This window comes from Gopherus flavomarginatus, chromosome 4 (assembly GCF_025201925.1).
Source record: "Gopherus flavomarginatus isolate rGopFla2 chromosome 4, rGopFla2.mat.asm, whole genome shotgun sequence".
Classification (NCBI taxonomy): Eukaryota; Metazoa; Chordata; order Testudines; family Testudinidae; genus Gopherus; species Gopherus flavomarginatus.
Window position 1 is genome coordinate 102,388,587 of NC_066620.1, and position 24,137 is coordinate 102,412,723.

Genomic DNA, 24,137 nt, shown 5'->3' on the forward strand with positions numbered 1-24,137 from the left:
GGATCATTATCAAGCAGAACCAGTCATCAGCATGGACCCATGTCCTCTAGAATGATGGTTGAAGCATGAAGGGACATATGAATCTTTAGTGCATCTGGAACATAAATATCTTGCGACTCTGGCTACAACAGTAACATGTGAACGCCTGTTCTCACTTTCAGGTAACATTCTAAACAAAAAGCAGGCAGCAGTATCTCCTGTAAATTGTAATTAAACTTTTTTGTCAGAGCAATTGGCTGAAGTAGGACTTAGTGGACTTGTAAGCTCTCAAGTTTTACATTGTTTTATTTTTGAATGCAGTTATTTTTTGTACATAATTCTACATTTGTAAGTAAGTTCAACTTTTATGATAAAGAGATTGCGCTACAGTACTCGTATTGGGTGAATTGAAAAATACTATTTCTTTTGGTTTTTTACAGTGCAAATATTTGTAATAAAAAATATAAAGAGAGCATTGTACACTTTGTATTCTATGTTGTAATTGAAAACAATATATTTGAAAACGTAGAAAACATCCAAAAATATTTAAATAAATGTTATTCTATTATTAACAGCATGATTAATTGCACGAATAATCAAGATTTAAACAATTCATTAGAGCTATTGCGCTATACATATATGTAAAAGTTATACTAATGTCTATAATATTTGAGACACTTATGTCTCTCTCAAGTTTTAAAAACAAAATCCAATATGTTTTAAGTTGCCATATAAATATAAAAATTTACTGTGTAACAGTCTCTCTTTAAGGGACTGTTGAAATGGAATTTACAAACATTTGTAAGTTGCACAAAATAGATATCAATTAATTCTATGGGTTTATCCTGTATTACTTGGCTGGTGCCATGACTAATATTTAGCTACAGTGTAACGCTTGCCAACAGATGCAAGATAAGTCTGAAATCCTGTGGGGATAAGCTAAATGTTTAAAACGCATGACAGTTGTGAGGCATGAATAGAAAGTCTACAACCCATATTCAGAAAGAAAGGAGATTATTTAATTGTTTAAACTACTCTTGGACAATTTAGTTTACAGAAACTTGGGACAACTTTACTACTAGTAAAACAGTAACATCCACAATTTTTGCTTTTTCTGTTTTTCCTGGGATATGAGAACTTCTTTTATGAAGTTTGAGCTTAATGTATACTCACATTTAATCAAGTTATTTGTATGCATTTGGCTTTAAATGCCACAGTAATGTTTCTGAAATAATAATAATGTACATCTGCAGAGGCAAGAGGTCAGGGTAGCAAACCTCATTTGTGCTAAAAGCAGCAAAGAGTCCTGTGGCACCTTATAGACTAACAGATGTATTGGAGCATGAGCTTTTGTGGGTGAATACCCACTTTGTCAGATGCATGACTAACACGGCTACCCCTCTATTCATTTATGCTAGTAATTATTTTGTATTGGCTGTAATTTTATATTGGGGAAAGAGAGTTAGGCCACTGTTTAGAAGCGAATAGCAAGAGAGATGGATAAACTTTTAGTGTAATGCCACATTTTTTTTTGTTTGTTTTGTTTCCTTCCATCACAAAGAGCCAGGAAATTGAAGTTCAAGATCTACACAAAAGCAAGCGTTCAGAAGGGAATATCTTTCATATAAAGATTGACAGGATCACATTTGTTTGCTCAGTGACTTTCATTCTTTTGAGCCATGCCTTTGAACTGATAGTGGACAACAACATGAATTCACAAGTAGGCCAAAGATTTGTGCATACGTATATACAACTTCTATACTTCTCCTGTTATAAATTCATACACTTATTCTGGGGGAGGCCACTACAAAAAGTCAGTATTTGCAAACCGATAACACACACTACCATTAATATCTAATATAAACTTAGAGGAGGCGGGGGCTAGGGGAATGCAATAACACCAGATGCCACTATTTCATAACTCTTGGCAAAAGTTGAAATTTTTACATGGTGACCCGCGTGTTTCATAGTTTAAAAAAAACATCCAAGCATTATCCTGCACTGTATTAGACTTTCTAGAGCACTGACTGCACAAATCTCTCCTGCTCTGCTCTTCCTACCTGCAGCTACATTTGATCCCTGTTTTGATGGAACAGCAAAAGACACACAAAACAACAATGTTAACTGTAGCAAAAGTTGTTTATGACTTTAGGAAGCTATTTTTCATGTATGTGGTAAGTACAGTATAGTTGTTCTTGTTCTATAACAGTTCTCCCACTTTTCACATTGCCCTCACCGCTGCAACTGAATTCCACACTATTTGCAGAGTTTTCAAAGGACAGCATCAAGGGGCTTACTCTAATGATTTCTGTCTAAGCTCTTTTCAGAGAGATTTGAAATTTGCTAGTGGCGCTACACATGCACAAGCAACAGGAGTATTTGGCCACTAACTTTTTAAAGAGAGACTTTAAAACATTTTATAAATGTCAAACAAAAAAGTTTCACAGTAAAATGTGGGGATCGAGGGTCTGGCAAGTTTCAAAACAACTTTCTTGAAAATCTTATGTAATAAAAGTAACGTAACACACATATAATTACTTGTTTCTCCTTTCCAAAGTGGAATCCATGGTCAGTTTGTGATTTAAAGCTCTGTACATACAACGCAGCGATCACACTGCAAGGACATGACTCACCACACAATGACACACAAACTCAGTATACCCTTGAAGTCTTTGCAAGTTTTTTTTTTTAATAATTTTTTTTTTTGAAAAGTATAAACAAAGTCACCCTCCAGCTTACATTTTGTTTTCCTGTGTTCTGGCTACACCTGTGTCTTGGAAACAATGTAATCAGATGTAACGAATATCCCTCCTGTTAACTAGTAATAAAAAGAAAAAAATCTTCAAGACAGTTTCATCGCTTAACAGGATGCTTAACACAAAACAACAGATGTGCAATCATCAACTGTAGCCTATTCGTTTCCTTTGTGAGGAAAAAAAAAGTAATGGTCACCAATTAAGAATTCCTATCTACTGGACACAAAAGGAAGTGTACACTTTTCCCTGATCATTTGACTGTAACAATAGAAAATGTCAGAGGGAAATTGCTGTCTACTTGCTTGTATATATGCAGGGAAGCAGAGCATGTGTCTTGGCATTTTTGTTTTAATTCACTTTGTTTGACATTTTGATGTGCAAGAATTTCTTGGAAAAATCTCTCACCATGTAACATACAAGGCTTAATCCAGCGATGGAGATGGGATTAGGTCCACACTGTTTTGCTGAATTAACTTTAGGGAGGAGGGGCAGAAAATGTTTTCATTAAAATTGACAAGATACATAGTAAATATGGATTTATCAGAACTACAACAGATTTTGTAATGTAGAACAACAAAAATGGTCTTTAAAATGCTACTGCACGTATGCCAAACCTTAAGTTAAGAACACGTTGTAACACAAATGTGCATAAATATTTATCTGACCATTACATTTTTCATTGTATTAGTTTCCTTAGAACTCCAGCCACGTAAGTGAGGTCATGTTGATTGGTCACATTTTTAAAACGAAAGAGTGCCATTCTGATGTAGGTGGGTCTAGTACAGGAGTGGACAAACTACAGCCCACCAGATCGCTTAATCCAGTCCTTGAGCTCCCGCCAGAGAGCCGGCTCAGGGGGTTTCCACGTCTGGCACTCCAGCCATGGAGCAGGGTCAGGGCTCAGCGTGGCTGCCGGAAGCAGCAGCATGCCCCTCCCCCCCACCCCCAGTTCCTATGTGTAGTGGCAGCCAGGATGCTCTGCACACTGCCCCCACCCCAAGCACAACCCTTGCAGTGCCCATTGGCTGGGAACCACGGCCGATGGAGCTGCAGGGGCAGCGCCTGCAGACAGGGCAGTCCACAGAGCTGCCTGGGCACACCTCCACATAGAAGCTGGAGAGGCACATGCTGCTGCTTTCAGGAGCCACTTGAGGGAAGCACTGCCTGAAGCCTGCACCTCTGACTCCCTCCTGTGCCCCAACCCCTGCCCCAATTCCTCTCCTGCCCTCCAAACCCCTTGATCCCAGCCCCACCCCAGAGCCTGCACACCCAGCTGGAGCCCTCCGCTCTCTCCCTGCACCTGAAGCCCCTGTCCCAGCCCAGAGCCCCCTCCCACACCCTGAACTCATTTCTGGCCCCCCGAGAGCCTGCACCCCCAGCCTCACCCCCTCCTGCAGCCAATCTCCAATTTCTTGAGCATTCATGGCCCGCCATACAAATTCCATACCCCGATGTGGCCCTCGGGCCAAAAAGTTTGCCCAGCCCTGGTCCAGTACATTAAGTCTAACTATCACACAGAAACATTAGGTTTTATTTGTGCATGGTCTCTCTTGCCCTCCTGCTGGAGAATGTTAGACAGAATCCATTGGAGTGGGTTATAAATTTATCAGGGTTGTTGTATTAACAACTCACTATTTGCAAAGCAAGTTGAGAAGTGCGTTTCTTGTCTCTCTCAAGTGACTTTCTTCAAGGTCATTTTTTTTAAATGTCTTCGTCTAAACACGGCAAAACAGTGAAAGTCCCTAAATCTCTGCTCTTCCCTCCTTCACTTCACAAAAAAGACAGCTCAGTTTACTCTTATCTACAATTTTTTAAAATATCAGCTTTAAATGCAGATCACACTGACAGAATTTCAGTACATAGGAAACCCAATTTTTAAAAAATAAATTATGTACAGTGTACTCTACTCAGTGGAATACTACAGGCTCAAAAAAGTGTCAGGATGACAAAAATGGGTCAGGCCGTTCATAATGGCATTATTTCAATCCGAACAGAAGTCATTTACAACTCATGGATTTTTGGGTCTATTTACAATTAGTTAGTGGCCTTAGCCAAATTCCTAGGCCCCAATCTAGCAAAATACTTGAGCACATGCTTAAATTTAGGCACAAATATTCTCAGGGCTATCAGTGGAACTACTTGTGTGCTTAAAAAAATTCAGTATGTTTGTTGCCAGATTAGGGTCCCAGTTAAAAATAAATAAAAGTCTCCACATCACAAAATGACATCGCCACAGCTGGAACCCTTTTTGCTCATTCTATGACAGAACAGATCTTTAAGGAACCAACTTCCCTATAGCTGTACAGTTCCCTTCCCTTCCCATGCAGCTTTCTAGTTCTTACGCATTTGATTTTAGGGCATGAGAAACAAAGCTTAGATCTAGCCCAAACAAAGAAAACAATGATGTACAGATGAGCACTGAACATTTTTTAAAAAGTGCATTGGCGTTTTAAGAAAAAACACATATTACATATTAAATACAGCCTCTGAATTCCTAGAGCAATTGCACAGACCTGACATTTCCTTCTCCATTACACAGAGGGCATGATTTTCAGAGGTGCTGAGCACCAACAGCTCCCATTAATTCTGCTTTTAAAAAAAAATTATACATAACAGGCCCACTGTGACAATGTTATTTTTAAAGAAATCAAGCTTAGAAATCAATCAGAAAAAGAAAAAAACCGCAATGCTGATGTGATAGTTGAATTAGGATGTGTCAGAACAAACAAACATCACACAGTCATCCTCCGCCCCCCCGCCCCTTCAAAATCTTTTACAGAGAAAACGTCATCAGAAACATCAGAATTATGTGTGTGGCACATTTCCTAGCAGTTATTTGGTAGCTCTATATATAATTAAAAGTAGAGCCACAAAAGGCCAATATCAGACCCAACCACTGAACTGAGCTTTTACAGAAAAGCAAGATCAATGCATCATATTTCAGCTCTCTCCTCCCACATTCACAAGACACGAATTCTTTTTTAGATCTTTAATCTTCATATTTTCCCTGTCTCTCTGCTTTACAGCATGTTCTAAGGCATATTCCTGCTCTCAGGTTTTTCAATACAATACTTGCCAATGTGCTTCATTAACAACCTGCATAATTCATTGTCATATTTCCCAAAGAACTCTAAAAATCCTTTTGCTTCTTTGTGCACTGCTATTTCAGCGGGCAGTGAAGATGGGAATACCTGAGACCCCTTGTTTGTGTTTTAGACAGTTTTATTCCTTGTTCATCATCGGAACGTATTAAACTCACCAAAATTTGAAAAGCTTAGATTTAAGTAGCAGTTTTGAATTGGAATGGGTACTTTGTCAACGCAAACAATTTATGAAAAATCAATAGCTTTCCAGATCCAGATCAAAAGCTCAATGTACATTTTTGCATGTCTGTGTATGTCACACTGAACATTTATAAATTGTACAAAGTAAAGCATTTTATCAGTGTACATACACAATATTTGTGGTCAAATAAATCTTTGTAGTTGACTTTTACCAAATAACATAACAAATGTATTCAATTTAGACAATAACATTTTTAAAATGTGTATTAAAATATGGATCATACTAAGCTTTGCTATTTTAGTAAAATATTGACAAAGAATTTCTGTTAGCTCTTCTTGGGCCTCCATGAAATATTTTGTTAATTAAAGTGATCGTTATTCTTCTGATCCAACAGAGCATAAGGCCTACCTCATTTTCATCAGATGCAAGTTACGGAAAGAATTTCATTTTAATTAAACACTATACAATCAAAAACACAGCAGACCCTCGTTTCCTCTTCAATATACTAACTCTGCCAGGAAATGTTGCTCACCAAGAATTGGTTACACTCTCAAAGGCATTTGGATTGCTAAATTCAAGCACAGAAATAGGTTATAAACCCTGGCATCAGCTGGTAATGAAAGATATTATTAAAATTAATGTTCTAACACCACTATCTTAGTTAACTATTTACTTTTTTTTTTTCCAACTCTGATTTTTAGAACCCTGCGTTACAAACAGAGTGTGCTATTAAAGTTATACATACATACATACATACCACATTGGTTTCAGCTTAGAAACTCTATCTGGAAGGAATACAATCAGCTTATTTGCAAGTAACTGGGTTTCTCCAAACATTTTGCCTCCAGTGTCCTTGGAGTTACCCACAAGGCTTATCACTGAATATGCACTTTCTTCCAAGACAATAAAAAGCTCCTTTTTTGTTGGAATCAAGTCAGTCAGATTTGTGAATTGGAGTGAAATCATTACTATGCCCAGTTGCCATGTATAAATTTACTGTAGAATCTCCATCCTTACTAATCTCAAGGCCTCATGAACACCAGAACCTTTTGAATAGTTTGGGGGGGGGGGGGGACAAGTTGTCTGTACTGGTCAAACAGATTCAAACACTGTTAAGTCAGCTTTTCCTATTATCCAAAAGGAACTGAGGTCCCCCAAGATCTTCAGATAATCAGGATTCTATCACGGGATATAGAACCTCTAGGTCTATGATAACATTAGCCTGGAGGGAAACTACCAGTTTGTTCTTGAAATGGTATGACGTTCACACAGGAAATCTCAGGCAGAGCTAGGAACACAGGACAATTCTTCCCTGGTAAGAAAATACACTTCTTCATTCTGTTTTTAACCCTCATATTTCTAAGACACCGAGAAATATGCAGATAATTGCATAAAAACATCAGTAAACACACATCTTTGCATTAGGCACGTATTCATCATTTCCTCCTGGAGAGATTCAATCACACTATCTATGCTTGAAATCTTTCTTGGTGTATCTCCCTGAGCTCTACTCTGACCACTCAGAATACATATGATCATCTTGGTCCTATCTGCACAGGAAGACAGCTTAGTTTAATAATGGTGTTGTGACTAAACCAGGTTACATCACATTTTGGTCACACCAATACTCACTGGTGCAACATAATCATATGTTTTTTAACCTGCTTAAAATGTAGTTTAGCCCCATTCATACTGTCCAACCAAACACAACACAAAAAAGGTTACAGTGTTGCCAACTCTTGTGATTAGGGGACCAGACAGCAAATGTGAAAAATCGGGACAGGGCTGGGGATAATAGGAGCCTATATAAGAAAAAGAAAAATCGGAACTGTCCCTATAAAATCAGGACATTCGGTCACCCTACTTGTGATACTGGTGTTTCTTAAAACTTCTGGTGCCATGTCAAAACGTAAGGGAAAAAAAAAAAGAGCGAAGATCTTATCTAAAGATTCTAGCTCTTTTCATAAGCTAAGCTACTAGCTATCTTCATGGATCAGGAGTTAAAAAAAAAAAACACCACCTCAAAAGACATTATTTAAATGCTCTTTAAAGGCTTCAAGACCCAGAAGGCACATAAAACAAAGCCCCATTTTGAGTTTTTTGTTTTAGATTTTTAAACTTGCCTCATGATTTGGTGTGGGGCGGGGGGAGGATGGGAGGTGCTACTATGATATTTGAATGTTTGGGGTTGGCAACAGTGCCTGCTGTTGCAATTAATTCTTGTCCTAGGGTGGGCAGGGCCTAACAAATAGTGTCCTAACACATTAGCCCTTCAGATGTTACATTGGCTAGGCCTACACTACCATTTATATTGGTATAACTTATGTCACTCAGGGATATGACACAGCCATCCCCAAATGACATAAGTTACACCAGGGATCGGCAGCCTTGGCATGTGACCCATCAGGGAAATCTGCCGGTGGGCCAGGACGATTTGTTTACCTGCAACGTCCGCAGGTTCGGCCGATGGCAGCTCCTACGGGCTGCGGTTCACTGTTCCAGGCCAATGGGGGCTGCGTGACGCGGCGGCCAGCACATCCTTCCGCCCACACCGCTTCCCGCGGCACCCATTGGCCTGGAACTGTGAACCGCAGCCAGTGGGAGCTGCAATCAGCCGGATCTGCAGATGCTGCAGGTAAACAAACTGTCTTGGCCCACCAGTGGATTTCCCTAATGGGCTGTGTGTCAAAGGGTGCCAATCCCTGAGTTACACCAATCTAGAATGCCGGTGTGGAGAGTGCTGTGTTGGCAGGAGAGCTTCTCCTGCTGACATAGCTGCTACCACTCATTGGGGGTGAATTAATTAAGTCAATGGGAGAGCTCCCTCCCATCAGTTTAGAGTGGCCACACTAGAGAGCTTCCAGCAGCACAGCTGGGTCACTGGAAGCTCTCTAGTGTATTCATAGCCATTATCTTTAGGTAGCTATATGTCTGCCATTGCTGTAGTTCCCTATCTCCTCACCATCTGTAAAGCATTTACCCTGTGAGGCTGGAAAGTACCACTATTTCTAGCTAATATCTCTGCCCTGCCACCCCCTCAAGAGCCAGTTTAAAAAAAAGATATTTAGCACCTAAAGATGCAATTGGTACCTAGTGGGATTTTTAAAAATGCCTAGGTGCCAAATTCCCATAGTAAACAACAGGAAGTAGGCACATAGATGCAGTTAAGTGCCTAGTGGAATTTCCAGAAATGTCTTTCAGTACCTAAATATCTTTTTTGAAAAAAAAACTGGCCCCAAATAACTTACCCTAGGTTACACACTGCCTGTGGTGGAGCAAGAAATTGAAGCTGGTCTCCTGAGTTCCAGGCAATCACCTTAACTGCTGGACCATCCTTCCTCTCTATGACTCAAGATATTTATGTCACCTATGGAGACAAGTCTAAAGGGAATCAGCATCTATCCAAAATGGATAGTCCACACATCTGTTCTTGATATAAGCAGCTATGTGTTCAAAAAAGCCTCAAAGCTGCTAGAGCCACACTAGATTCAGAGACTTGTTCTAACTGATAACCACATCTAAGCTGGATATTTTAAGGGAGCCACTCAAAGTAAGGTGCATATCAATACCAACACACTTCTTGTCAGAAGCCAGATCAGGTGTCTATTTTGGTAGAGTGGTGCTGCAGCATATTCTAACAAACTTTACTTAACTGACCACTAACCCCCAAGAGTGTAGAAGTGTGGACTTCCTAGAGAAAATAGATTCTCCAATAATAGCAGTTCTTCAAGTATACCCATATTCAGCAACTCCTCCATCTTTGCCCATTTTCAGATCATCATATTTCAGGCAGTTATGCAATCAGGAACCAAACCGGTATAGTAAATGTACCTCCTTTTATTAACGCAGTCTCAGTATGTCACTGGTTGAGGTTTACCTGCTTTTCAGGATTTCATGATCCAGTGATAGCATCGTTCCTTAATAAGTATTTGTGTTTTTTGTTTCATACTTCTATCCCACCATGATCTAGTGGTAAGATACCAGAGAGTGGGTAGATTCCTTGGAAACAAAATATCAAGTGTTCTGACTCTGAACTTTCAACTAACTATTGAAGTTAAGACTCTAGATATAAAAAAGATTTTAAAAAAAAATCACTGGAAGGTATGTTTATATACTTGGAGTGGAAACTGTGCACATTCAGCTGCAATTGATTTCCTGTATGGCAAAATACTGCAGACATTTAGCTGGCTGGCAATATTACAGAGGCCTCCTACCATTACCAAGCCTTGAGACCAGAACGCTCTGCCTGATGCTTATTCCTATGCCAGAATAAATAGAATCCCTGCCTAGTTTCCAAGCTACTTTGGTTTAGGAGGAACCAAACCATAAACAGGCAAAGTTCTACATCTTTTAAAAAAATTACTATACTCAACTTGAATTGTATTATACAGTATTGCTTTATATTCACTCTTACCAAAGAGATATGATGCCCATCAAAAGAGATTCTCTATTTAAGCAAAAAAACAAAAAGAAGCCACCAAACTACACCAACATCTTAGATACACTAGTTATGAGAAGCTAATAAAAATATTCACCACATAATTATTAAACTTCAGCATTGTGTTATGCTGAAAACTGTAACAGACCTTCAGAACAGACTTCACTGTTCATGTCACTCCAGAAAGCAGTCGTTTCCATATTTTTCTCAGTAAAAATTACCTGAAGAGAAAAAAATATATTCTTTTAATTTACTCCTGAAGACTTTGAGTCAGCTTTCTATTCTATTTAAATACACTGAATAACTGCCAGTAAAGTTTCTCAGAGTTTGGAAACAATTATGTAAGAAGTAACTTCACAAGGTTTACTCTTTGATTATATTCTAATTGCAATCTTTCAAGTGTCCAGGTACCTGGTTGCATTATGGCTGTAACTAAAGTAAAACCAAGATGAGAAATGGCCTGTATACTCTCTCTCCTATTCTTTCCTTTAGTTCATGTTTCTTTTGTTCAAGACTTCCAGTAAATGAGGGACTCTCTTTAAATTCTAGAGGAATGAGATTGTTCAGGCATCCTAGCAGTAGCTAGGTTATCAACTGGTATAAAGTTCTACTCATACACTAATATAAAAGCCATTCTTCGTTATTGTGCAAAAAATTTAGGAGGCAGGTTGTCTCCTTAAACCAGTTAGCTATCTAATACATAAGGATTTGATACTGCGGTTTATAGATCAGTAAAATGTATAGTTATGCACATTTATAAAATAGTTATTCTGGAGATTCACTACAAACTAAACTCTTAGAAAACATATAGCATTTAGAAGACATTAACAACAGATCTCTCTAGAATGCATGAGTATCCTGTAGAGTTGAAATCTAACTAGGAGTATTTCAGACCTAAAGAGAAGCCTTATACAGGACCATGTTAAACAAACACCCCTAAAAAAAGCTAAAATTTAGACACATTATATATAAAGTTAACTAAACCTTAACTAGTAATGACAACGTTTTTCTATGTAAAACATTTTGGCAGCTTGGAGGACTTTTCAAATTTGTATGTGGCTGTTTTTTGTGAACTATTCTCAAAAACATGTCAGGACAAAGTTTTCTTTCCAGAACATATTCTGGATGGAAGTCAGCCAAAATGATTTCCAGTATTAAGATGACAGGTGCTATATACTATTCTCACATTAGTCTTTGAAATCACCATTTCAAAATTTGTCTATGTCAGCATTGTGAAGTTCCACTTAACTCATCATTGGAGCACACAAATGGGCCAGAATTATGGCATTAGTGAAGTACTGGATGTTCTCAAAAGATTTTCCCAAAGCATACAAGTTGTCAACACAATAAAATGTATTTTAAAAGCAGAGATCTCTCTCTACTCTGCAGTGGTTAACAAAAGAGGAATCCAAATCGAGACCACCTATCTGACTTTTGACTTCAATAGAAATGGTATTCCACAGTCTTACAAATAATTTATTCAGATTTCAAAACACTCCTACAAATGGGATGCCAGTCCATCAAATCAGCCTGTTAACCCATGCTCCCATATGATGCCCAACTAAGTCTCATACACTCATACTCATGCTTATCACAGAGCACAATGTTTGGTTCATTTGCGCACTCCACAAAAATCCTTGGTGTAAGAATCTAATGCAATTTTTTAAAAAAATAATTTATATTGGTAAAAGGTCTGTGGGGTAAAACTGCTGCTGTTTTGCAGATAAGCCTACCTCTGAAACTGGGTGCTTTCATGGAATGTGAACCAACCAACCAAATATTATGAATGGAGTTGTTTGGATGTGAGGCATTAACTGTAATCAGAGGCCACATACGAGTGTGGGCACCCAGAACCTTGTAGAACTGTGCCTTTAAGCAGCATCCAGTTTCAGAGGTAGGCTTATCTGCAAAGCAGCTGCCAGTTGGGGGGAAGACAATCTACACTGTCTAGGTGTTGGTATTACATGGATATCAAAAAGAGATTGACTCAGCAATAGAGCATGTCATAGACATGGATTAACCCTTGCCTGCACAGTTAATAAGATTCTTTCAGGTCTCCTGAATTAGCAGCAGCAGTTTTACCCCACAGACCTTTTACCAATATAAACTGAACCATCTAAAGACACAGATCAACACCAATTTAGGCTAACTCCATTTAAATTGGGTTTGACCAGCTAGCCTGTCAAGTCTAAACCATATCAGAATGTCTGAAAAAGGAGTTCTAGCTAGGTCCTTAAAAAAGACACAGCATGAATGACACAGCAACAGATTTAGTCAAGCATACCTTCTTGAAACTGAATTAACATGAACTGGTTTAAATTAAATAATGATGTAAAGGCCCAGTGTAGGTACAGCCTAAATTACTCCAGTCTATCTCTCACACTCTATCTACATACAAAGCTCACAATACTTCCAAGCTCAAATGCTGATATTTTATTCTTGTTACCACCAAAGCTGCTGTCCAGTGCAACATATTTATTGGTGTGTGATCCCTTTTCCTAGCAGACTTGCAGTTCTACCAACTTTGATGATATCTGATGTTTTTCCTAAAGTCCTGGTGTCATGTTATATTACATGTAATCTAAGCTCTCTTTTTAAAAAAAAAATTTCCCGTCAATCATAACTGCAGAAAAGAGCTGGAAAATATACCATCACCCACCTCAAGACTCTAAAACCAAAAAGGGGAGGGGGAGGAGGCAATTTAAAAAAAACTCTCAATTTTTAAGCCATGAACCTGATCTGTGATTTTTTTATTTTTTAATGTTTTCAGTTGGCAATACTGTTACAGATACACAAAGGAGCTTGACTAGTTTTTCCTCTGGCCCACCAGAACAAGAGACTGTTTAAAAAAAAAGTCTGTTTGAAGTCCTCTACTTCTCTGAAAAACATCTTTGTAAGAAAATAAGTTAAATGGTATTATAGGGATCCATGTTTGTCCTCTGTCAGTGATTTCCATGTCAGATGTTCTCACTCTGCAAGTAAAACAGTATCTTTTCCAACTGGCAGTCCTGCACATTCAGTCCATGTTCATCACCACCATAGGTTCTCCATGCCAAACTAAGTGTTCAGTGACACTCCTACAGTCCTATTTTCTTCAAATTTGATAGAGGGCTGGAGTGACTCCTGCTCACCTTCTCTTAATATTGCAGAACATGTAGTGGGAATAAACAGTAGTAAAATGGCATCTTTGTTACTAACATCAGCAGTTATGAAGACTCTGAAGAGAGTCAGGGAGTAGCTCTGTTGCATAACAGAGTACCATATTCTACCATTACTTTTCAGAATACTACTACACTTCAGATGTGTCTCATGTTTACAGTACACTAATGATTGTTGCCATTTTACACATTTTTATTAATGCATTTCCAAGAAGCCTAAGGAAATTTAATTTCAACTGCGGGAATAATTAATTTGCTTTAGTAATTTTATGCAGATAAAATGTATTCCTAATATTCACCTAGAAAATTATTCTGTTGTAGGTTCCTGTTTATATTTTGCTTTGTATGCAGAGGACAGATTCCTTTAAACTAACTCAGAATTGTAAATGTGCATCTATAGATGGTTTCTCAGATTTACTTTCCATAGGAGGAATTCTGCAAATATTTCTTTTATCTTATCAAATGCTTTGATTTGAATCTTTAAAAAAAACATTAATTCCATATTTCAGGCTATTTTTTAAAGTTGTGTTTGTCAATTGACATTCTGAATGTTGTGTTTGATTTTTTTAAAAACACAAAATCCAGTGCTGTACTCTTAAGTCTTAGAGATCTGACATCTATGAATTGCAGAAAGAGAGAAGTTAGTTTGTATATTGAATTTCAGTTTTTAGAGTGCTGTGTTTAATCTACAACAGTACTCTTTTAAAACACTAATAAGAGTTTATATTTGTCCTCCCCAGTTTATGATATCTTTGATTACACCAACAGTTTTCCCAACCACAGGCTGCAGATGAAGCCACTATATAGACAGAGGCTGTGTCTACACTGATGCAGACCCACCAGTAATGCTGATGGCAGGTGAGCCACTATAGGCAGGGTACCAGCATTTTTACCACTGTCTCATCTGATTCCATTCAGAACATTAGTCATAGTAGTACGTGTTATGATAGCATCTGAAGACCTCAATCAGGATCAGAGCCCTGTTGTGCTGAGTACGGTACACATATAGAAAAGACAATATCCTTGCATTGGAGTGTTTACAGTCTAAAGCCCCAAATCAGGAAAACATGCTTATATGATATCCAATTTATTTTGATAGGGCTTAAACATCCTTCCTGAATAAGCATCTCCCACCCAGCAGGTGGGTGCCGCAATCACTGGGGTACAGAGTCACTCATTCACTCTCACTTGCTCTGTCCCAATGACTATGTAAGTATTTATCCACAGTGGAACAGCCGGGGGGAGAGAAAGAGACAGAGAGAGAATGAGAATCATAGGAGACCCCATGTCCACTCTCCCTCAGCTCCAATCACTCTTTGATTATTTATTCACCATGGAACAGCTTCAACAGGAGAGACTAAGGGAGTCTGACATCAGAATATCCCACAGCCCAGTGCTTAGAGCATTCTCCTGAGAGGTGGGAGATCCACATTCACATCTTTTCTCCCCCTGTGGCAAGCAAGTACTCTAACCACTGGGCTAAATGTTATAAGGTGGGCACTGACATCACCTCCTCCTCTTCAGCTGTTTTGTGTGGAGCAAAGCAGGTGCCTAACTCATTCCTGCAAGAAACACCTTAGATGCCTGACTCCAGGTGATGGGTTCTTGTTCATGGATTGCTTAGCAGAGATAGGCACCTAAGTCAGGGATTCTTGCAACAAATTTTTTTGTGACCTCAGAGTGATCAACTCTTGCTGGTGGCCACTAACAATTTTTCCTAAAATATTTAAATTAATTTTAGGAAAAACAAATAAATATGCACATGTGTCCAAATCATTGTAATTTATTCACTGAAGACTCAATAATAAAAATAATGTACAGTTATCTCTATTCTTTACTGGACCTAAACAGAATAGAAATACAAATAAGGTGCTTTGCATGTTTTGCTTTTTGGTTGATTTTTTTTTTTAAAAGACTTGCTAGTTAGTAAGTTTGCTAATGTGAAAAATATTTGTTAATATCAGTTTTCATAGCATACTTACTAAGCCCCAGCAAGCTGGGTGACAAATTAAGCCCTGGATGGGGAGTTGGATTGGGAGGTGGGGGGACCAGGGGTGATGGGGGGGCAGTGAGCCTGGAAATGGATCTCGGGGGCCAGAGCCCAAAGCCCAGAAGCTGGGGGCCAGAGCCTGCCACCCACCACCCCAGGTCTGACACCCAATCACCACCGCCCCTGGGAAGGTGGGGAACTCACACCAGTCACCTGTTTGTGTTGTATAAGTGTCTGCGGCTCCAGAAGTAGGCATAGATCAGCATTTGCTGACAGCCCTGAGGGAGGGGCCGCTGCTTTGCCCCTCCCCCAGTCACCACCTAGGGAGGCTGTGGCCACAAGAAAAGCCCCTGGTGGCCGCATTTGAGAAACGCTGGCCTAAGTCCAGGCTCCTGGAAGCCATCTACCTCTGTGAGAGAGGCAGGGCTTAAGACACACGCCTCTCATCAGCACGTCCCATTGGCTAGCTTAGCTAGCTCTTTGCCTAGCATGCTGGCTTTTGTGCATCACATTCTTAGGTACTTATCTTTCCCCATTCATCATATAGGGATCCTAGGTGCCTAATTTAGCTTTATGAATTGCAACATTGTTCCTGTGATTTTCTAGGTGCTATGATGCACAGCACTGCAACACATGAGGCCTTGTCTACGCTCAAAACAGTACATTGCAGCTGCACCACTTTAATGTAAAACACTATCTATGCCAATGGGAGGGCTTCTCCCATCAGTGTAGATAATCCACCTCCCCAAGAGGCGGTAGCTAGGTTGATGGAAGAATTATTTCCCACCCTCCATGGATTTTTTCATACCCCCAAGCAATGTAAATGGGTTCATCTAACTTTTTAGTATAGATCAGGCCTAAATCCTTTCACGGATCCCACCCTTACATCCTGTTCATGGAAAGTAAAAAGATGAAGATGACTAACCACCAGTACGATTACTTCTTTGTGATTTCCATAAATAAGTTTAATGGAAGCAGAGGTCCTCTATTGAAAAGATCTCAAAAGCCATGTATTAAATCATCTTCCACCTGGGCTTCACTTCAAAGGTGCACATAAATATGCAAGTTAAATAAATCCTTTCCCTCTGTTCCACAAAGCACTAACTATCTGGACGGAGATTAACCCTTTAGAAGCTACATTGCTAAACTTCCCTCTCTAAATGCCATTCTAATAATTAAAAGGCATTCTAAATAAGAAAACTTTTTGCACCATCTATTAAAATAAGGACATTTTGTGGCAAGCTTTCAGAGAGTTGCACAGGATTTTCAAAAGGAGAAATATTTGACCTCAAACTTAAAGCAGTTTGAGAGGTATACTCTGTGCCTTAATTCTAACAGAGCTTTCCCTCTTTAGAAAGACCAAAGAATTATGGTAAGAACAAACACTAGTATATTAATGACGGAGAAGTTATAACGAGGCGTATTCGTGGGACCTTAGAGACTAACAAATTTAGTTATAGAAGTTCTAAACATTATAACATATATAAATCCAACAACATCCCACTCTATATTGTTTAAACTTTTAGAAATATCCAATAATATGCTAACACCATGGTAATATGACAAACATTTAATATTGAAGCTACTGAAACATTCTCAGAGCATTGTGCATAGTTTCCAGTTTGTCAACTTTGTCAGGGAAAGGAGCTAAAGTTAAAAAACTGAATATTTGGATGTATAAGGGAACCATTTAGTGCCCTCTAGGGAAAAGAATTTCAGCCCCCCCCATTCTAAAAGAAGCTTCTGTGAAGTTAATGAGATTTAACTTTATTCATATTTTGTGTATATTGTCAGCCAAAGCATCCATGTGCATCTTTACAATTTCTCAGAATTAAGACAACTGCATACCACAAAAATTAGAAGTTTAAAAATTAAGCTTAAGACAGTTACATATGTACCTTTCTAACCACAATAAGTTATAAATCCAGTAGTTGCTGCAGCCAAATTTAGCTTTGTACAAGCTAACAGGATTCCTTTATAAATTTAGCTAGAGGCTTGAGCAACAAAGACTGGTAGAAATCTGAACCACAAGTGTTAGGTGGTGTTCCTCCAAGAAGGAAACAGAGAGACAAAGAAAACTGCTACTAATATAGTTAGTATTAATTATTATTCTTAAATCACCCATTCATTGTGATTTATGTAGACAGTTTCATGTCATTATTTGCTCACATTTTTGATCCACTCCTAATGTTGTTTATAAGGACAAGAAATAAGTTAAATCCCAACTGTATCAGTATCCTAATTAACAGTTAAAGGGGGGGAAAAAAAAGATACCAAGAGCCAGCCCAATATGAAATTGTGTTTTGTTCCAGGCCCCTTACTTCTCATGCTGGGAGTGCTGAGGCCTTGCAAAGAAAAGGAGAAATGAAGTGAATCATCTTAGTCAACAATGACCCTTTAGCTGATTTAAGGACTGGAGTTGATAGGTTCTGAAGGGCTCCCATTTTATCCTTCCAGAAGGACAACAGCTGTGACATAAGGCCTTCAGGGTCAGGAAAAGAAACCAAGGACAGGGAACAGGGAAATAGTCAGGGCTCCAAAAGGGAAACAGGAAGAGAATATATTTATGAAGATGATTGGTCACATTTTTAAATGCTTTAGGGAACAGACACCAGAACCAATTGACACTATGTTTATTTTAAAAGAGCCAGGTTTAATAAAAATACATTAGAATTTGTAGAGTTTAATTCCAAATAATTACCACCAGGCATTTGGGCTTTAACAACATGTGGTCCAAAACAAAGGCATTATATGCAACCTGTATCAAATTTTCAGAGATTTGATAATGCACTATGTTAAATGTTAATGAAAACTACTTCCTGTGCTATGTGTACAAAGTATCTCCTTTGCTCAGATTTTAAGATCACACTTAATTGTAGCCAAACACAAAAGTACTTTTGTGGACAAAAACAGCTGAACATTGTTTGTACCCTTCATAAATATATTACACACAGGATGCTTTACTACCTGATGTGATATTCCTGCAGTGCATTACTTACACGTCAGATTTTTGCAGTGCTGGAGTAGAAAGACAGTGGCCACACAAAGAAGGAGGGTAGTCCAAACAACTTCTAAGTTGATGGATTTTCCTCATTAAAAGAAAACATAACTGAAGGGATGGGTTGGGGTTTAAAAAAAATCCCCCCGGTTCTAAAATGTTATCGGCACAATGGCTCCTCCACTGGCTTACACTCATCAGCGAACACCCAGGCAGGAGAGTGGCAGTAGCTACCGGCTTAGGAAAGCTAGCACAAGTAAAGCAATAGCTTGTCCCCTGCCTCAGATGCCGGAGCTTAACGAAGTTGAAACTCCAGATGTTTCCCTCCAGCCCCAGCCACGCTTGCTGCCGTCCCCTGTGTTATAACCTAGAGGCTCGTGCTCACCAGCGAAACACGCAGCAGCCGTGCGAAGGAACCGCGTCCCCCTTTCCACGCGAGCGACACAGGACTGCGGGCCACTAGAGACGTGCCGGCCGGCCGGGCACAGGGGGATTTGACACTATCCGTGCAGCGAGCCCCCCAGCCCCCGCCCAGTCACAGCGCGGCTGCCCCGCCTCTCTGCAGGTAACAAACGCCAGGCGAATCCTCCGGGCTCCGGAGCCTCGTTTTACCGCCCGGCTCGCGCAGGGGAGGGGAGCGGCCTCCCGGCTCTATCCGCCCCCCAGCGCTGCGCTTCTGGAGCGGTGTCCGTGTCTGTCCCTCCCCGCGGGCGGCGGCTTAGCCCTGCAGTACCCGGGCCCCGCGGGTGCGGAGCGGCTCCCACACGCGCCTCTTTCCGCCCCCGCGGAACGGAGTCAGGCCCCCCGGCCGCCTCCGCCCCCAGCCCCACCGCTGCCTGCTCCGAAGCAGCCCGACAATGGTTCCCCCCCCCATTAGCAGCCGCGGCGGGACGGGGGGGACCCAGCCGGCTCCCCGGGAGAGGACACCGGAGGGGGGAGAGCGGGAGAAGCGGCAGCCCCGGGAGCGGGCAGGAGAACGCGCTACCTGAGGGCTTGCACCAGTGGAGGAGGAGACCGGCTCCGCAGGACAAAGCGCTCGCTCCCTTTCCCCGGGCTGCCGGCGGCAGCTCCCAGCCGCTCCTGGCGGGCGTCCCCCTTCAGCCCCGCACACCCCGAGTGTTTAAACCCGGGGGCGGAGAGCGCTGGTCTCCAGCAGTCGCCCAACCCGCAGCGCCTTGTCCTCTGGCGGCTCCTGCCGCTCCGCTCCGGCTCTGGGGCAGCAGCTTATTCTCCACACTTCCTGCTCCTCCCGTGCGGCCAGAGCAGCTTGTAAAACTCCCCCTCCTCCAGCCGCAGCTCTGCCCGCCGGCTCGGCCCCTCCCCAGGGAGGCCCGGCTCGGCTCGGCCCGGCCCGGCCCCCGGCTGCAGCTGACTTCCCCCTGGAGGGGGAGATTAACCACTTGGACTTGGCTCTGGAGCGAAGCCAAAGAGAACAGTCAAATCACAGCCCGCGGGAGAAAAAAAACCTCAGCTACTGTTTTCACACACACAAAGCAAGAACTCCACTACTTTCCGGGGGCTTCCTTCCTGGCCTGGGCTAAACTTACAGCCTCTCCCTTGTGTTTTCTGTTAAACGCCCCCCACCCCCATGGGGGAACGACTGCCTTCTTACACTTTAAATCACGCTACTAGTGTCTACATCCCAAGAGGAAACTTACATACTGGAGACACACCCCTTGATGTTGCATGATGATAAACCAGCCCTTGTCCCTTTAAAATATTATAAGACGGTGATTAATGGAGTAATTGCGTCTCTTGTGATTTAGTTTAGGCTATTAAGGGAAAGGGACACTGTTAACTTGAAATCTAGTCAATTTAAAAAAAAATTCAAAGTGTCTTTGCATACTACACCTGTCCCGAGTCTCCTTGGTAGTTTTGTGGCTTTACAATCACATTTTCCTATTTTTAAACATGTTTTTTTTCTGTTTTGTATTGCTTTGTGAAAGATCCACTTAAATAGAGGAAACTGCCTAACAAAAGTTTAACATAAAGCCTCAGTCCTGCATCACAATGAGACTCCGTGGGCAACCAGTCTCACTGAAGGCAATGGGACACAGGGATCAAGCTGTCAGAATATTCTGATGCAGGATCAGGGCCTAACTGACCATACTGAGAAAAATTAAAACTGACTATGCACCATTGCAGTCAAATGCACAAAGTTAATTAACTGAAATAAGTAGAGAAAGATTTCTTCTAATTGTTTTCCATTTATACTATGTTAGATATTATAAACATAGCAGGTAAATTATTTTCAGGATGAAGAGCGATATACTTTCCACCTGTGCTATTTGATTACTCTTTGGTCTCTCTCAGCTTGGACAATTAGTCACTTTCACTTCTGAAGTGGCCTACTTGAATACTAGCCTGGTTCACTTTTTGTAACCCTTAGCTAGTCAATTTTGCTATCAAATTTCTCAGCCTTGCCAACAACAAGGGTTCAAAAATCCTGAGTCAAAAACCCAAGTGACTTAACTTTTATGAGATTTTAAAAAATAATAATTTGTCTTATTTCTATTTGCTTCTGTTTTTTCAGCTTTTAAGATTCATATTTTCAAGCACTGAAGTAAATTACTCTGATCTAAGTGCCGGTGTGGACAGTGCTATGTTATTGAGAGAACTTCTCCCACCAACATAGCTATCACTGCTCTCAGAACTAGAGTAATTAAATCGACAGGAGTCCCAGCCACTTAGAGCATCTGCACTAGCGGCGGTACAGCGGTGCAGCTGAAAACTCTATAGTGTAGCCTTAGTGCAGAGGTTGGCAACCTTTCAGAAGTGGTGTGCCGAATCTTCTTTTATTCACTCTAATTTAAGGTTTCACATGCCAGTAATACATTTTAACGTTTTTATAAGGTCTCTTTCTATAAGTCTATAATATATAACTAAACCATTGTTGTATGTAAAGTAAATAAGGCTTTTAAAATCTTTAAGAAGTTTCATTTAAAATTAAAGTAAAATGCAGAGCCCCCCAGACCGGTGGCCAGGACCCGGACAGCGTGAGTGCCATTGAAAACCAGCTCGTGTGCCACCTTCGGCACCCGTGCCATAGGTTGCCCACCTCTGCCTTAGTGTCTTCTGCAGTTTCCACCTCTGTGGTACATAAAACCTCAATTCCAGAGAGCATGTAAGCAAATGCTTAACCTTAACATGTGCTTAAGTACCCTTCCTGAACAGGGTGCTTTTCTAATTAAGGCCTAAGTCTCCAATCCTGCAAGTTGTTCCCCCATACCATGTCCATGCAAAACAATTTGCTTTCAATGTGTTCCAAGTAAGAAAAGTGAAAAAGCAGACAACAGAAACGCAATAGAAAGCACAAATACAATGTGAATGCATATTATAATTATTCTTACTTCCTATTAAACTAAAGGGGGGGTTAAATTAAAATATATATATTCAGTAGCATTTCCTCACTTTCCACCAACATTTCACCTTCTTCTGCTAACAAAACCCCTTTGCATATAAAACTTCACTTCATAATTTTCATCAAAGAAGAGGTCTTCAATTTTTGTGGTATGCTACAGATTTTCCCTGTGCTTATGCTAAATATATGGCATATGGTATGTGAGTGATTTTAGACATTTAGGATGTTCAAATATATAGACAGAACAGTAACGTGACTAGTTAATGAGTTTCAATGTTCACCCTCATCTTAACTGTTCTTGCTAGAATCCTGAATCCAGGTCTCTTAATGCACCATTTTTAAAGTGTTAAAAACTCCCCCAAAACATACATATAGCATATATTGTCTCAAATGAGGAGTGAATTTAACAATTAAAAAGGCCAAAATTGTCTTATAAATCCACATTGGCACTGTTTGAAAACAAAGTTTTGCATTTAGCCCATAATGAAGATACATCATCTTTTCAACCCAGAAAAAAAAAGTAAATTTCCCCAGGAAATTTTCCTTAATGATAACCACTCCTATAAATAGCATTTCTTTATATAACAGTGTTACAACTGGTTATCACTTAGGGGTAAGTCCCTGCTCCACCCCCAATCCCCTTCTTACTGAACTGTCACTGTTCTTGCACATGAGAAGGACAGATCATAAAGAGGCTGCACTCTGCAGTTAGTGCTATGGAAAAATGCTCTAGTAATCTACAGATGTTCTCACTGCAGCAGCATGGATTGGTACAGAGTTAAGGCCAGGATGTGATGAGGGAGTCTGCAAACAATACTGATCCCCTAGCCTAGTGGTCCCCAACCTTTTTCGTCTGATAGGCACCAGACGATGAGCCACGGAGGACCATGGCGGCAGATGCACGTCCACCAAAATTCCGCCAACAAGCGGCAACGTCAATAGGTGTTGCCGCCAAAATGTTGCCGACAAGCAGCGTCATCCAGAGGCTTCGCCACCGAAATACCGCTGAAAATTGGCATTTCGGCGGCAACACCTCTGGATGACTCAGCTAGTCGGTGGCATTTTGGGGTATGCTCATCTGCCGGCCAGTATGTGGGCACACTTAGATGACCCTGCGGGCACCATGGTGCCCAAAGACACCACGTTGGGAACCCCTGCCCTAGCCAATAAATCCCTACATTGTGTGGCTGCTCTGTGCCCTGAATTTAGGCTTGGAGAAAATGATTCCATTTTCAATCCCAAAGAATTTGGCCCTTTACATTGCTGAATGAGGAAAAATACCTCTAATGGATGCTCTGGTCTTTTTTTGGAAGGTAGAATTAGGGAATTTTCTCTGCCATAGGGGGAAAAATTCATTCTTTCAAAAATTATATTCTTTGTACCAAAGTACAGCTTGGTGCATTTCAATTTGCATACAATTTTTGGTAGATTCAGACCAAATTAAAATGAATGATATTACACACGTCTCCGAAATAGAGATATGCAGGCAAAAGAGGCATGTTATCCCATGTCTTTTGGAGCAGTAAGAAATTGTATAGTTTCTGGAAATATATATTTAAGGCACTATTGGGTCTGTTCCATTTGGAATTCTCTTCAGACTCAAACTTTGTCTGTTAGGGAAAATCTCCAAGAAGAGTGTTTCCCTCCTAAGTCCTGGATATGCATTACTCCAGTTTCTATTAGCTTGTATCAAAAATATCTGACCTTCTGTTGAAGTAACTCTCTCCAGATGATGAGTGGCTGATGGAATCTGATCATTGTTGCTGACAGAATTACAGAGGTATAAGAATCAAGCAATATAACATTTTCCAAAGTGGAATGTATGGGATAAATTGTGAATCCCTTGGCTAATCACGCTGTAATCATAGACTCAGATTTTAAGGCCAGAAGAGACCATCATGATCATCTAGTCTGACCTCCTGCACATTGCAGGCCACAGAACCTTACCCACCCTCTCCTGTAATAAACCAATCCATGGTATTATCATCACAATTTTCAGAGCATTGAGTATTGGCAGTGAAGAATTTCTGGGCAGGAGGCCCTTTGATTCCTCTTCCCCTGATGTGGCATCTCTGTATAATAACATTTCTTTTGTTAATACTGTATTTTCCTTTCTACATGAATGTCCATTCACATCAACTGCACAGAGTATGGCAGGACTGTGTATATCTA

At 40.5% G+C, this 24,137-nt stretch overlaps 1 protein-coding gene across 1 annotated transcript in view; it reads right to left on the reverse strand.

Moving 5' to 3' along the window:
• PLEKHG1 (pleckstrin homology and RhoGEF domain containing G1) overlaps positions 1–19,800 on the reverse strand; it is a 224,319-nt gene extending 204,519 nt beyond the window's left edge. Inside the window, exon 1 of the mRNA XM_050949995.1 lies at positions 19,590–19,800. The gene's annotated coding sequence lies outside the window, so the exon portion shown is untranslated. The remainder of the gene's footprint in view (positions 1–19,589) is intronic.
• Between the last annotated feature and the right edge of the window lie 4,337 nt (positions 19,801–24,137).